We start from the raw sequence: 16,163 nt of genomic DNA, 5'->3' as shown, positions 1-16,163 counted from the left end.
TTAAACTTAAATCAAGCTTAATCTCTATGCAATCATTCAATACTCTACTAATTCATGATAATCAGACCTTTAATTAATCAATGAAAGCATCAATTGAAGTTTTCCCAATTTATAATTAAGAACCCTAATGATAAATTAATAATACTCAAGTAACAACTCACCAATTTCAGCTTTTGAGTTGCTAATATGCTTAAATCCTTTAGCTTTAGCTTGGCTCCTTCAATAGTTGGTAAAATCCTATTTTAATCTTAAGTTTTTCTAGGTATTCCACTCCTCTCTCTTATTCCAAATTTTGTGTTTTTGGCCATGTACGAATTTTAGAGAAATGAAGAGGTAAAATGAGCTTGCTCATGGTTCCAATTTCCAAGATTCATCTCTCAATGCCACCACCTACTTAAACTAGTTTTATCATCCTAAATTAATTCTTACTAACCATATATAGGTACTAACTTTTAATTGTATCTTTTAAGTCCAATCTATTTACCCAACCTTCAACTATTGGTTCAATTAAGTCTTAAGGCTTAATACACATAACCCAAGTACTTAATCAACTTATCTAAATTAATAATCTAATATCATACTTCTTATTCTCTACTTATAATTAATATATATCTGTTCTCATAAAATAAAAATATTATTAATATACCATCATATGCCCAATGATTAAATGTAAATGCACATAACATGGATGATGAGAAAATGCAGGCGTTACAAATCACCCCAATTTTAGTTGGCATAACAATAATGCCCAGGGTCCACCAGGCTTTCAGAGACTACATCAGCAGCAGCAAGCTAGACCATCAGAGCTTCCTCCACCAGCCGAGAAGAAATCTAACTTAGAGGAGCTAATGATGAAGTTTGTCACATCGACTGAGACAAGGTTCCAGCAGACCAATAGTGCTCCTAAAAATCAGCAAGCATCCATTCAGAACTTGGAAAATCAGATTGGGCAGATTTTTAAGATGTTGTCCGAAAGGCAACAAGGAGCGCTCCCCAGCACTACTGAGTCTAACCCGAGGGAGCATGTGAATGCCATCACTTTGCATTCAGTTAAGTTAGTTTCAGCTCCTTCTAAGCCTGTTGTTGATTATGCCACTATTGATGTGCAGATCGAGGCAAGCAGTAAGGTTAAGGAAATTGAGAGGAAAAAGGTGAAACCAATCCCAGTTAAGGAGTATCAACTCAGAATTCCTTACCCTACTAGACTGAAGCAAGTAGAAGCACAAGAGCAGTTCAGTAAGCTTTTGGATATTTTTAGACAACTGCATATTAACTTGCCTTTTATTGATGTATTGAAGCAAATGCCGAAGTATGCCAAATTCTTGAAGGACATACTTAGCAACAAAAGCAAGCTGGAAAAGGTAGCATTTGTAAAGCTCAATGAAGAGTGCTCAGCAGTGTTTCAGAGCAAGTTACTAGAGAAACGTCACGACTTAGGGAGTTTTACTATTCCTTGCACTTTGGGTAACCTGTGTTGATGATGCATTAGCTGATTTAGGCGCTAGCATAAATGTAATGCCCATAAGTATGTTTAATATGCTAGGTTTAGGGGAAGCAAAACCCACTAGGATGTGTATTCAATTAGCTGATCATTCTGTTAAGCTTTCTAGGGGGATTGTAGAGAATGTGCTAGTCAAGGTAGATAAATTCATATTTCCTATGGACTTTGTGGTTATGGATATGGATAATGAGCATGGTGTGCCTTTGATTTTAGGGAGACCTTTCCTTGCCATGGCTAGAGCCAAAATAGATGTATTCGAGGGAAAGCTAGAGCTTAATGTAGGGGATGACTGTGTTACTTTCAGTTTACCCCCATTAGAGAGTCCTCCCGCCAATCATGTTCACGCTATTTGCGCTATTGACGGGATTGGTTTTGCATGTGATAAACCACCACAGGATATACTAATAGATTCTACTTTGTATGCTTCTTTGCCTGTTGATGTATGTCACTCTTTTAAAGAAAACAACTTGTATCAATTTGAAACTTCATGTTATGATACACCCAAGAAGGGTAGTTGCAAGTTTGTTTATGACAGGTCATCTAGACAGGATTTGGAGTGGATGATTGGACACCCCAACTCGGTATGGAGAGGACCTCCTTGGCCATCTATTGCACCCATTGGACCGCCTCCTTGCGGTTTTATGCCTCAGGCCCCGGCTTACAATGCACCCACCTTCTCAATCTGCCAACGGGGCAGGGATGCTACTGTAGAGTCCAACTAAGCGACTCGACCAAAAAGAAGCGCTTTTTGGGAGGCACCCCAAAATTTTAATTTTATACTTTTATTAACATTTTTATTTTATCAGTCGGTTGCATGCTTGATGGTAGTTAGAACACTTACTTAATAATTAAACATAGTTGTATGAATCTAGGGTTTGACTAATTTAAGTCAGAATTTTGGTAACTGGTGAAGAAGGACTTCCCCGTTTGATTTATTTACTTGATTTACGGCCTAAATGTGTGCATATATGTGTCCAATGCAGGTAGGGAGTTTAATGACTCGAGATGACAAAGAAAAGCCCGGAATCCTCCCTTTCACTATGATTTTCATGGCCATCACGGGCTGCAACACCAGGCCGTGCTCATTAGCATGGCCGAAGTCAAGCCCGTGATAAGGAAACACATATGGAATTTGGGAATTCAGCCGTTCACCACAGTTTCCGAAGGCACCATGGGCAGCAACATCAGGCCGTACTGACCAGCACGGCCGTGCCCCCACCCGTGACAAATGGTGCCATAATGAAGCTTTAAGGTTCAGCACGGGCCGAGTCCTGGCCATGCAGATCAGCACGATCGTGCCCTCGCCGGTGCTGATCCCGTGACTATAAAAAGGGGAGTTTTCAAAAAAATTCTACCTCCCCCTATCTAAGCTCCAAGGTGATGTTTTCTTCCATTTCTCTGATTTTTCTTACCTTTCTCAGCAATTTCAAGTAAGTCTCTTCGCTTTTTGCTTTTATTTGTTTTAATTTGGTTTCTCTTTTATGCATTTATTTTATTTAGGACATGCTAGTATGTTTTGGTAGTTTTACTTTGTTACACTGTTTCCATATGACCTCAACTAGATTTAATTTATATTAGTTGCCAGGTTTACTGTGAATTCGATTATGAAATGATAAGTGTGGGGTTTGGCAGCAATAAAGTTTATTTATGGCATTTTATTAGGAACAATTGTTAGCATAAATTTGCTTTAGTTGGTGCACTATATAGTAGGCTGGAATGGATTTGTTAATTAGTTTATGCAAGAGATTGAGGCTTTAGTCTTTTGTTAAGTCTAAATTTTTCTGTTAGTCGAATTATAGTTGTTATGCTGTTTAATTTTCGGTAGAATTTATGATTAACTTGATTTCTTGTACAATACTAATGATTTATTGCATTAGGTAATATGAGGGACCGCGATCAATCACATAGAAAGCAACCGAAATGCGCCGCTACCAGCAAGCGCTCGCGTGGTGAAGGAACATCTTCCTCCACTTCACCAGCACCAGAACCAGCACCAGCACCGGCATCGGCTCCTCCACTGCAACAACAACTAGTCCGAGCCCGAAGAGCACCAGCTGTAAATCCACCTACACCTAGTCGTCATCCATTATGGACATTCCCTAATGTAGATAACGAAATTCGATTCCAAGTCATGAGATGGAAGCAAGTGATGACGGGTCATTGCATCGACTTCGTATCCCTGGAAAGAGTGGGATTGGCTCAGGATGTGCGCACTCTGTTCGAAACTCTGCCATATGCATGATTCTTCGACATCATTGAGCTAACCCACTATGAGCTTACAATTGAATTCCTCAGCACCTTCTTCCTGCAACAACAAATCACAAACTGGCATCAGCCTGATGCAATTTACTTCAGACTTGGGGGAAGGAAGTTCTTAATGTCAATCCCATAATTCGGTAAGCACTTGGGATTATGGACTGAGCAGGAGATCTCGGGGAAGGAGTATCAAGGATGTCTCTACATCAACCCAATATCGTATAACACCATGTGGGACTCATTAGTACTTAGGCTGGAATCGTACTGTCCCAGCAGGTCTAAGGCGTCTAGCCTTCCGGATCATCTCTGCTATCTCCATACCTTATTAGCTTACACGATTATAGGTAGGGGAGATAGTTTTGGAGCGGTAACACAGATTGATGTCTTCATCCTCTGGGCTATGCAACATCAGAAGAAGCTTGACTTGGGATATTTGTTGGCTTGACAAATCCGTTCATTTATAGTAGACGCCCATAAGAAGATGCATTGTTGTTTTGGCCCGTATGTAACTAGGTTAGCCAAGAGACTGGATGTATTGGACGACTGTCTGTCAGAGCTTTCACAGATTGGTGATATGATACCACTAGGGATCAGACAAATGATCAACATGCAAATGATCACGGCTACTCGACATCCACATGGTATAGAATACAGGCTTGTGAACACAATAGTCAGGGAGGCTAGAGAGACAGCGGCTAGAGGAGCCCAAGTTCTGACGGCTGGGATTCTGGATGTTAGGATTCCTAACCCAGCTAGAGTGTTGATGAGCATAGTTTTACACATATTTGCTTGCATATTATTGCATATGTTCTTAGCAATTATTGTGCTTTTATTCCCAGATCACCCGTGTTTTGTGTTCTTTGGCATTTCAGGAACATTTATAGGACCATCATCGGTGTTTAAGCAATTATAGATCAATACGTGCGAAAACGGACGAGAATTCATCAAGATCGGACAAGAGCTTGCAATGAATACATTGAGCACGGCCTGGACTCTAGCCGCGCTCAACCATTGGCTTTGATTCTTGAAATTGGCACTTTGGGCACAGTTTCCGTAGCCACCACGGATTGCCTTATATAATTGAGAAATTCGTTTAGTAATTGAAAATTTGAATAGCAAGAACTGGTTAATAATCACTAAGAGATAAGGGTAATTGACTAGCCGGATTAAGAATTAACAAAGCTTAATAGAGGCGGGTTAAACCTTAATGCTAATCAAATAATCGATCGTTAGGAAGAGATTCCAACTTTAGGTTATTAGGTTTAGGAATTCGGTTATCTCAAGAGGGAGACCGAATTCAGTTAAGACTTTGTCCACGGGTAATCAATTTAATCCCTATCTTCACTAAAATCCAATTAACGTAGGTCCCCTAGGGTTTGCTTTTTCCTTCGAGAGTTTTCCTAAATCCTTTCAGATTATTTGACATTTAATTAAGTGTTTATTCATATTTAATCATAGCATAACACTTCATTGATTTGTTTAGGTTATATAACATAAGACGCTACAGTAGGTCTAGGATCACCCTTTCCCGAGAATACGACCTTGATACTCATCGTTTGTGCTAGTCTGCATTGATAGGTTCACTACCTTAGATTATAGCTAGATAAAAAGCTTGTCAATCTTCAAACAAAGTTTCCTAATATAAACCACAATCTAAGATTTTCTTAGCGGCCCGTCTAGGTCCAAAGTGTCCTCCACATGTATAATCATGGCAAAAGGTTAAAATAGATTGGAGTTCATTTTCAGGCACACATCTCCTAATCACTTGATCGGAACAAAATTTTCATAAGAAAGGCTCATTCCAAACATAATACTTAGACTCATTTGCTTTCCTAGACTTACTGAGACAATGAGGTAGATTTCTTGTGACTAAATAATTGACCATGTCTGCATACTAAGGAATCATACCTTTGAGTTGGAACAAATGCTCATCCGGAAAATTGTCATTGAAAGGTAGATCATCTTCTTCCCTTATCAACCTACTCAAGTGATCTGCAACAGAATTCTCCATTCCTTTTCTGTCTTTGGTTTTCAAGTTAAACTCTTGAAGAAGCAAAATCCACCGAATTAGTCTTGGTTTTGATTCTTTCTTTGCTAAAAGATACTTTAAAGCTGCATGATCAAAATACACAATAACTTTAGAACCAAGCACATAAGATCGAAATTTATTCAAAGCAAAAACAATTGACAAAAGCTCCTTTTTTATAGTAGAATAATTGCATTAGGCGGAATTTAGGGTCCTGGAAGCATAATAGATCACATGACTTTTCTTCTCAATCCGTTGCCCTAGAACTGCTCCTACTGCATAATTGCTGGCATCGCACATGATTTTAAAAGGTAAATCCCATTGAGGTGGTTGAATAATAGATGCGCTTGTCAACAAGTCTTTGAGCTTATTAAACGCCTCTCTACATTTTTCCCCAAACTCGAATTGAACTTCCTTTGGCAGTAAATTTGTCAATGGCAAGGCAATCTTAGAGAAATCCTTGATAAACCTGTGATAAAACCCTGCATGTACAAGAAAAGAATGCACTTCCCCTAACATTGGTAGTGTATGGTAAGTTTGCAATTATATCCACTTTTGCCTTATCAACCTCTATGCCCTTGGAGGAGACCACATGCCCTAATACAATTCCTTGGGTAGCCATAAAATGACACTTTTCATAATTTAAAACCAAGTTATTCTCTATGCATCTTTTCAAAACTTTGGTTAAATTATCTAAGCATTCATCAAATGAATCCCCATACACAGTAAAGTCATCCATAAATACTTTAATGCATTTCTCAATATATTCAGAAAAAATACTCATCATGCATCTTTGAAACGTACCTGGGGCATTACAGAGGCCAAAAGGCATTCGCCTATAAGCATAGGTTCTGAAAGGATAAGTAAATGTTGTCTTTTCCTGATCTTCTTATGCAATAGGAAGTTGATAAAATCCTAAAAAGCCATCAAGAAAATAAAAGAAAGATTTGCCAGCCAATCATTCTAACATTTGGTCAATAAAAGGTGAGGGAAAATGATCTTCTCTAGTCACTTGATTAAGCTTCCTAAAATCTATACACATTCTCTAACCATTTTGCACACGCATTGGTACATGTTCATTGTTCAAATTCCTTACCACGGTCATTCCAGTTTTCTTGGGGACAACATGAGTCGGACTTATCCATTTGCTATCTGAGATTGGATAGATTATACCTGCATCCAACAACTTGAGTATCTCTTTCATGACAACTTCTTTCATAGCTGGATTCAACCTCCTTTATGGTTCCCTTGATGGTTTAGCATCATCCTCTAGCAAAATCCTGTGCATGCAAATTAATGGACTAATGCCTTTTATGTCAGCCAAAGTCTAATCAATTGCAACCTTGTATTCCCTCAAGGCTTTAACCAACATTCCTTCCTGTTTCATTGTTAGTCCTTTTGAGATGATGACAGGCAATGTTTCACCATCACCTAAATACAATATTTTAGATGATCTCATAAAGCTTTTAACTCCAATTTTAGTGCCTGCACAATTGAAGGTAACATCTTGTTATTAGTATTAGAAATTTCAGCATTGGAATTTATTAGTTCAGATAATGTTGCTGAAAATAATTCTTCTATACCAATCTCATAATGAATTCCTTCTAAATTAGATTGTGCATCTAATTCTTGCTCATCGCTAACACTTTCTTTTGCAAATACTTCCTGCATAATTGGATCAATCACATCAATATGGCAAAGAGAATGTACACCATTAGGATATTTTATTGCATTAAAAATATTAAATTTAATAATCTTTCCATCAAATTCTACGGAGAGAGTACCCTCATCTACATTAATCTTTGTTTAGCAGTTTTCATGAATGGTCATCTGATAAGCATCATACTACACATGTTTTCATGCCCGATTGTTCACATTTTTATGCATGATTATCCCGTTTTATGCTAGAATCACCCGTCTTTTGTTTCCCTTTTCGTTTCAGGTCATTTTCGAAGGACACCATCAGTAATTGAGGGAAATACGTGGGATTACGGAGCAAAATCCATCAAATTGGGCGAGAACAAGCACCCCGAGGGTTGAGCACGGCTACCGGACTCCGGCCGTCTTGAATTATCAAGAGGCTATCCCCAATTGTGCCATTTCAAAGACGCCTTAGTAGCCACCACGGCTGTGGTGGATCGCATTGGGCACGGCTGTGGTGGCTCTGAGACTCCACAGATTCGGCCTGCTTTGGACTCCGGCCGTGCTGAATCAACTATATAGGCGATTTTGAATTCTAATTGAAGAAGACGATTTTTGGACTCAATTCCAAGACACACACTTAATCAAATATTTCCTATACCTCAATTGTAGACCTGAAGAGATCAATTTTCATCAATTGAAGGGGGGATTCCACTTATTCCAACATCGAATTGAAGATCAAGACAAACTTTGGGAGCATTCAAGAGGCAACTAGGGTTTGAGATTTTGAATTTGCAAATTTAGGGTTTCTCATTCAGCTTGAAAGAGAAGGGTGTACATACCTTTAATTTGTTTTTCCTTATTTTGTTCTTTAATTGCTTTGACTATGAACATGAGCAGCTAGATCTTTTGAATCCATTAGGGTTCACCTTTGTTGATGGATTATGCTTAATTGTTAGTTTTTATAATTGTCATTCTTGCAATCTTCTTGCTATTCAGTGAATAAAAGTTTGATGCGGTTAATTTGATGCGTTGGATTAATTGTTTATTAGGTTGTTTCTTGACATTGAGAAATGCTTGTTACAACTGGATTTTGAATAGTAAGGACTGGTAGTTAACACTTAGAGATGAGGTTGATTTACTCACGGATTAAGAACTAACAACTCTTAATAGTCTTAAATCATACTTAATGCTAATTTGTAGTAATCCCGATAGGAAGAGATTCCATTAGGTTAGTGCAGGGTTTAGGAATCCGAAGCTCGAGAGAGGCAGGGATTCAATTCAGGATTTAGGCACGGGTAAGCAAGATCGGCAATCCATAAAATTCATCTTTAGAATTCCATCACTTAGGCTCCCTTTTGGATTTATTTCTCTCTTTACAATTGTCTTTTAATTGTCCATTGTTGTCCTTCATTTACTTAATTGCACTCATAACCATTAGGCACGGTATGTTAGAACTTTCACACCCTATTTCGGACTAGATAACATAGCAAGCGGTAGTAACTCTAGGTTCACCCGATCTCCGGGGATACGACCTTGATACTCACTAGTGCTAGGCATCGGTAGGTTCATTGCCTTAGGTGTAGGTTGCATAAAGAACCCATCAAGTTTTTGGCGCTGCTGTCGGTATAACGGTGAACTAGAGTGAATTGTTTTTGTGTTAATTTAGTCATTATTTGTTTTATTCATTTATTCTTTAATTTTATTATTATTTATTATTATATTATTTTTGTTGATCGGTGGTTGTGTGGACTTTCGGTTTCAGGTAGTTTATGACCAGGAGCTCAAACTCGAATCTTATAGAGCCTCTATCTGATCCAGAATGATCCCTCAGACTCTTAAGGAAGAGGTTGCAATTAGAAGAGGAGGAGATTGAGGTTGAGATACCTGTGGATAGACTAGACACGATGGAAAACCATGACCCCCATGCCGATGAGGATCAGAGGACGATGTACGAGTTTGCTCGACCATCTTTGGATGGGACGAAAACTAGTATAGTCAGACCTGCTGTAGCGGCCAACAATATTGAGATAAAGGCCAATGTTATCCAGATGATCCAACAAAGCGTGTAGTTTGGAGGATTGCCCAGCGAGGATCCCAATGCCCATATCTCCAACTTTTTGGAGATTTGTGACACATTCAAAATAAATGGAACAACCGATGATGCCATTCGGCTGAGATTGTTTCCATTTTCCTTGAGGGACAGAGCAAAGAGATGGTTGCAATCTCTTCCACAATGCATTTATCACTACACCGGAAGGCGTTGGTACGAAAAATTTTATATAAGTATTTTCCTCCCGCTAAACCGCTAAACTTAGAAATGACATATCTTCTTTTGTGCGGTTTGATGATGAAAGCATGTCGATGCATAGGAGAGATTTAAAGATCTTTTGAGATGCTGCCCACATCACGGATTGCCGGTGTGGATGCAGTTCGGACCTTCTACAATGGGTTGAACCTCGTAACGAGGCGGATGGTGGATCCCGAGCAAGCTCGGGAACTTGATAGAGGAAATGGCTATGAACAACTATCAATGGCAATCCTCTAGGAGCCGACCAGGAAGACAAGGAGTGGTCAACCAAGTGGACTCTACGAGCCTTGGCGAGCTCAAGTGGAGCTTCTAGCCAAGAAGATCGACCAACTCCAGGATGGGTTCACGCAGTGACGTTGGCTAAGTTTTATGGTGGCCCGCATTACAGTGTGAACTATATCACGCGGGAGGTATGTTTGCTTCATCTTCTATTAGTTTTCCATCTAATTCTACTATATCTTCCGATGTTGAACAGTTGATTATATGGGAATGCCCCAAGATGCAGTAGAATAACCCTACAAGAATACATACAACCCTGGATGGCGCAATCACCCCAATTTCAGTTGGAGGAACAATAATGCCCGTGGTCCGCCAGTTTCCAAAGACTTCATCAACGATACAACAACCGGTGGGCTGCACAAGCTCCTCCTCCCAAGAAAAGAAGTCAAATTTAGAGGAGCTCATGATGAAGTTTGTGACATCTATGAAACAAGATTCCAGTAGACCGATAGTGCACTTAGGAATCGGCAGGCCTCGATTCGAACTTGGAGACTCAAATTGGCCAAATTTCTAAGATGCTTTCGGAGAGACCTTCAGGATCGCTCCCTAGCACTATGAGTCAAACCCGAGGGAGCATTGCAAAGCTATCACCTTGTGTTCGGGTAAAATTTGGTGGTTCTTAGCCTTTAGGCCGATAAGGATAATACAATCGTGCGGTCGAGCCGGTAAGGAAGGACCGGACCTTGAGATGGTAGAGAATGAGAGAAAGAAAGAAGACAGGCAAAGAGCCTGTGCGAGCATCGGCCCGGTACCATATCCTGCAAGGTTGAGACAGATATGGTGGACATGCAATGAAGTTTCTTGACTTATTTAAGCGGTGAAAATTAACTTACCTTTTGTTGAGGCAATTTCACAGATGTCGAAATACGCCAAGTTCTTAAAGGAGATTTTGAGCAACAAGAGGAAGTTGGAGGATCTTGGTCAGGTGGTGCTTAATGAGGAGTGTTCAGCTATTCTCCAGAACAAACTGCCACACAAGCGAGATCCGGGGAGTTTTACTATCCCTTGTATGATTGGTGATTTATCAATTAGTGGTGCATTGGCTGATTTAGGAGCCGATTAACTTAATGCCCACTAGTTTATTTGCCAAATTAGGGTTGCATGAGCGAAAGCCTACTAGGATGAGTGTTCAATTAGCAGATAGGACTGTTAAAATTCCTAGAGGTATTGTTGAAGATGTACTTGTAAAGGTAGATAAATTTATCTTTCCTGTAGATTTTGTGGTAATAGATATGGAGGGTGATAGCACTGTGCCTCTTATCCCTGGGTAGGCCTTTCCTAGCTACATCGAGGGATGTTATCGATGTAAGCGATGGAAAGCTTAAGCTTAGAGTTAATGATGAGACCATTACCTTTGACCGGCCACTTCCATGGGGCGATCCTTTGGACTATGATAATACTGTATGTTCTATTGATGTTATTGATGATGTGGTTGAGTCCCATTTACAAGAAATTTTATGTTCCGACCCTTTGCAAGTAGCATTAGGCCGAGGGATGAGGAGGAGTTGTCCAACGAGCAAGTGTTGGAGCAACTCATTTGTTTTATTAAGCCGGTAGAGCTTGTCAACTGATCCCTATCTTTTTCTTGACAAGTCCGGGGTGCGGAAAGTAAAGACTTCATTCGAGGACCCACCAGTTTTAGGCGGAAGGAGTTACTGAGCCACTTGGTTTATGCCTTCCTGGATGAAGAGAAGCGCTTACCGGTAATCATAGCGGTAGATCTAACTCCGAAGAACAAGCCATGCTTGTTGGAAGTTCTAAGGAAGTACAAGAAGGCCTTTGCTTTCAATATAGCCGATATCCCGGGCATAAATCCAAGTTTCTACTCTCATAAGATTTCATTGGGGGCTTTCGGTACGGTCGTTCAGCCTCAAAGACGACTCAATCCGAACATGAAAGAAGTGGTAAAGAAGGAGGTAATTAAACTTCTTGATGCAGGGTTTGATATATCCCATTTCCGGCCGGTTCGTGGGTTAGTCCTGTGCAGTTGTACCCAAGAAAGGAGGCATCACAGTGGTAAGGAATGAGAAGGATGAGCTGATCCCGACTCGGACGGTATGAAGCCCGAGTTTGCATTGATTACTGGAGGCTTAATGATGCAACTCGGAAGGACCACTTTCCTCTTCCTTTCATTGATCGGATGATTGAACGTTTAGCAGTCACATGTTTTATTGTTTTCTTGATGGCTTTTCGGTTACTTTCGGATTCCTATTGCACCTAAGGACCAAGAGAAGACTACCTTCACCGCCCTTATGGGACGTTTGCTTATAGACGGATGCCATTCGGACTGTGCAATGCACCGGCCTACATTTCAGCCAGTGCATGATGGCTATTTTGAGGACATGATTGAGGAGTCTATGGAGGTATTTATGGATGACTTCTCTATTTTTGGTAATTCTTTCTCTCTTTGTTTGGCAAACCTTGAGCGCATGTTAGCTAGATGTATTGAGGCTAACTTGGTACTAAACCGGGAAAATGTCATTTCATGGTGAGAGAGGGGATTGTTTTAGGGCATAAGATCTCTCAGTCGGGATGGAGGTGGATAGAGCTAAGGTAGAAGTAATATCTAAGCTACCTCCTCCTAGTTCTTAAATTTAGGTCGTTAGGAGTTTTCTGGGCCATGCAGGGTTTTATAGGAGATTTATTAGAGATTTTTCTAAGATTGCTAGGCCCCTCACTCAATTGTTAGTTAAGGATGTACCTTTTATTTTTTATGATGCATGCGTGGCGACTTTTGAGTTCTTGAAGAAACTTAACTCGAGCCCCAATCATGGTTTCTCCCCGATTGGGGCTCGCCTGAACGATGTGCGATGCTAGTGATTATGCAGTTAGAGCTGTGCTTGGACAGAGGATTGAAAAGAAGTTTCAACCCATTTACTACGCCAGCAAGACCTTGACAGGAGCCCAAGAACACTACACCACCACAGAGAAGGAGTTATTGGCGGTTGTTTACGCCTTCGACAAGTTTAGATCATACCTCTCCAAAACCATTGTCTTCACGGACCACTCGGCATTGAGGTACTTATTCCTGAAAATGATGCAAAACCGAGATTGATTCGGTGGATTCTTTTATTCTGAGGAATTTGACGTCGAGATCAAGGATAAGAAAGTAGCGGAGAATCCGGCGTGGACCATTTATCGAGATTGGAAAATCCTCACTTAGATGCACTTGATGAGACGACCATAGATGATCGATTTCCGGGAAGAACATTTGTATGTCACTCGGTATACACTGATACTCCCTGGTTTTCCCGATTATGCTAACTATTTGGTTGCTAGGGTTCTACCAAAGGGTATGACGACGAAAAGAAGAAATTCTTCACGATTTGAAATACTATATTTGGGAAGATCCCTTTTGTTTAAAGTATGTGCGGATCGGGTGATTCGGCCGTTGTGTATATGGCGAGGAGACTCTCCAAATATTGAAGCAATGCCATGAGGGACCCACTTGGAGGTCATCAAGCGAAACCATACCGCGAGGAAGGTGCTAGAGGCGGGATTCTATTGGCCTACGCTCTTCCAAGATGCACGGAAATTTGTTAAGGTTTGTGACCCTTGCCAGCGCGCAGGTAATATCTCTTCTCGTGATGAGATGCCCCAAACTAGTGTGCAAGTCGTTGAGATTTTTGATGTCTGTGGCATCGACTTCATGGGACCCTTTCCCTCTTCGTATGGTAATAAGTACATTCTGGTTGCTGTTGAATATTTCTCTAAGTGGCCTGAAGCTCAGGCTGTAGCCACTGATGATGCTAGGGTTGTCTGCAGGTTCCTTAAGCGATTGTTTGCTAGGTTTGGCATACCTAGGGCGCTTATTAGTGATAGAGGAACACATTTCTGCAACACCCAATTAGAGAAAGTACTTAAGCGGTACGGAGTTACTCATCGGTTCTCTACTCCCTATCACCCCCAGACTAGTGGGCAGGTTGAAGTAACTAATAGGGGTATTGAACGTATTTTAGAGAGAACCGTTAGTACCAGTAGGAAGGACTAGACTCTTAAGTTAGATGATGCATTATGGGCGTTTAGGACTGCTTTTAGGACATCTATAGGTTTTACGCCCTATCGCCTTGTTTATGGAAAGTCATGTCATTTGCCTGTTGAGTTAGAGCATAGGGCACTTTGGGCCCTTAGAACTTGTAACTTTGATATTGATTGTGCAGGTAAGGAGCGACAATGGCAGTTGAGTGAGCTAGATGAGTGGCGCCAGCAGGCATACGAAAACTCCTCAACTTACAAAGCAAGGACTAAGAAATGGCATGATCAAAGGATTCGTGAGCCTAAGGAATTTCAGGTTGGGGATCGAGTGTTGCTTTACAACTCTCGCCTTCGTCTGCTTCCGGAAGCTGCTGAGACTCGTTGGTCTGGACCATTTCGGATCGGACAAGTCTTTCCATATGGAGTGGTAGAGTTGCATCATCCGGAGAAGGGAACTTCAAAGTGAACGGCCATCGGCTAAAGCGATATCATTGTAACTCGTTGGATAGTGAGCAACGAGTTGACCTGGCTTTGTATGCACAGAAAGGGTGATCCGAATGAGTCACGCTTAAGACTCTGCAAATAAGCACTTCTGTACATTCGACTTGGATTATACTTTCATGTTTTTAATTAGTTGTGATTGTTTCATTATTTTCATTTGACTTTATTATAGTTGCTTAAAAATAATTAGGTTAATTTTAATTTTCGGACTTATAGAATCGAAGAGGACAAACTCTTCCGTTTGACCATATCTACTTGTTTAATGATCTAATTACATGCATATGTGTTAATTATAGGTATGGGGGCAAGGCGACTCGAGTCGGCAAAAGGCAAGCCCAGAAAAACTCCGTTTCACCACGGTTTCTATGGCCATCACGGGTCGCATCACCGTGTCATGATGAGCACGGCCGAGTCAAGACCGTGTTGAAGGATAAAGAGCAATTGTCACGGCTTGAAGGCGACGGGACACAACCCTAGCCGTCTTTGGGAAGCACGTACGTTAATGCCCGTGCCAAGGAGCATCCAAAGAAGGCTAAAGGATCGGCCGGTGAGTCCTAGCCGTCGTCGACGGCCTTACCCTCACCCGTGCTGAAATTGTGCCTATAAGAATTGGAGGCCTCCGAAAATTTTGCTTCCCTTTTGTTTTTCTTAGCTCAAAGGTGTTGTTCTTATACCCCTATCTCACCCTTCTCACTTTCCTAAGCGAACTCAGGTGATATGACGGACCGCGATAAATCTCGTAGAAAGCAACTGAAACGCGTCGCTACCAGCAAGCGATCGTGTGGTGAAGGAACATCTTCCTCCACAGCACTAGAACCAGCACCAGCACTTCCACCTCCACCACCACAGCAAATAGTCCGACCTCGGAGAGCACCTGCTGTGAATCCATCCACACCTGGCCGTCATCCATTGTGGACATTCCCTAATGCAGACAATGAAAGTAGATTCCAAGTCATGAGATGGAAGCAAGTGATGGCGGGCCGTTGCATAGACTTCACATCCCTAGAGAGAGTGGGATTGGCTCAAGATGTGCACACACTGATCGAGACTCTGCCATATGCGAGATTCTTTGACATCATTGAGCCAACCTACCGTGAGCTTACGATCGAGTTCCTCAGCACCTTCTTCCCGCAAGCAGATCCTGGCGGCATCGGCTGATGCAATTTATTTTAGGCTTGGGGTAAGGGAGTTCTCGATGTCGGTCCCACAATTTGGAATGCATTTGGGATTATGGGTGAACAAGAAATCTCGGGGGAGGAGTATCGGGGTTGTCTCTACATCCACCCAATTTCATATGACGCCATGTGGGATTCATTGGTAATGAGGCCGGAAACATACTACCCAAGCAGTCTAAGGCATCTAGCCTACCTAGGACCATCTCCGTCGTTCATACCCTACTAGCTTACACCATTCTGGAGGGGCAGTTTGGGGCGATCCACAGATCGATGTCTTTATTCTCCGGGCTATGCAACATCTGGAAGAAGCTAGACTTGGGATATTTATTGGCTCGCCAAGTCCGTTCATTTATAGTAGGCTTCGGCAAGAAGATGCATTGTTGTTTCCGGTCCGTATGTGACTAGGTTAGCTAAGAGACTAGATGTATTGGACGACCGGAGCTTTCAAATATTGGTGACATGACACCATTAGGGATCAGACAAATGATCAACATGCAG

The 16,163-nt window shown here is 41.3% G+C and overlaps 1 non-coding gene across 1 annotated transcript; it reads right to left on the bottom strand.

The window, feature by feature from the left end:
* Positions 1 to 9,734: 9,734 nt before the first annotated feature.
* LOC125371247 lies at positions 9,735 to 9,840 on the bottom strand. The gene has a single exon (XR_007217547.1). It is a non-coding gene; the product is annotated as a small nucleolar RNA R71 (small nucleolar RNA).
* Positions 9,841 to 16,163: the final 6,323 nt, after the last annotated feature.

The sequence above is a fragment of the Ricinus communis genome, chromosome 9 (assembly GCF_019578655.1).
Source record: "Ricinus communis isolate WT05 ecotype wild-type chromosome 9, ASM1957865v1, whole genome shotgun sequence".
Lineage (NCBI taxonomy): Eukaryota > Viridiplantae > Streptophyta > Magnoliopsida > Malpighiales > Euphorbiaceae > Ricinus > Ricinus communis.
Note: the sequence above shows the minus strand (reverse complement) of the source record. Positions and strands in the feature narration are given on the sequence as shown.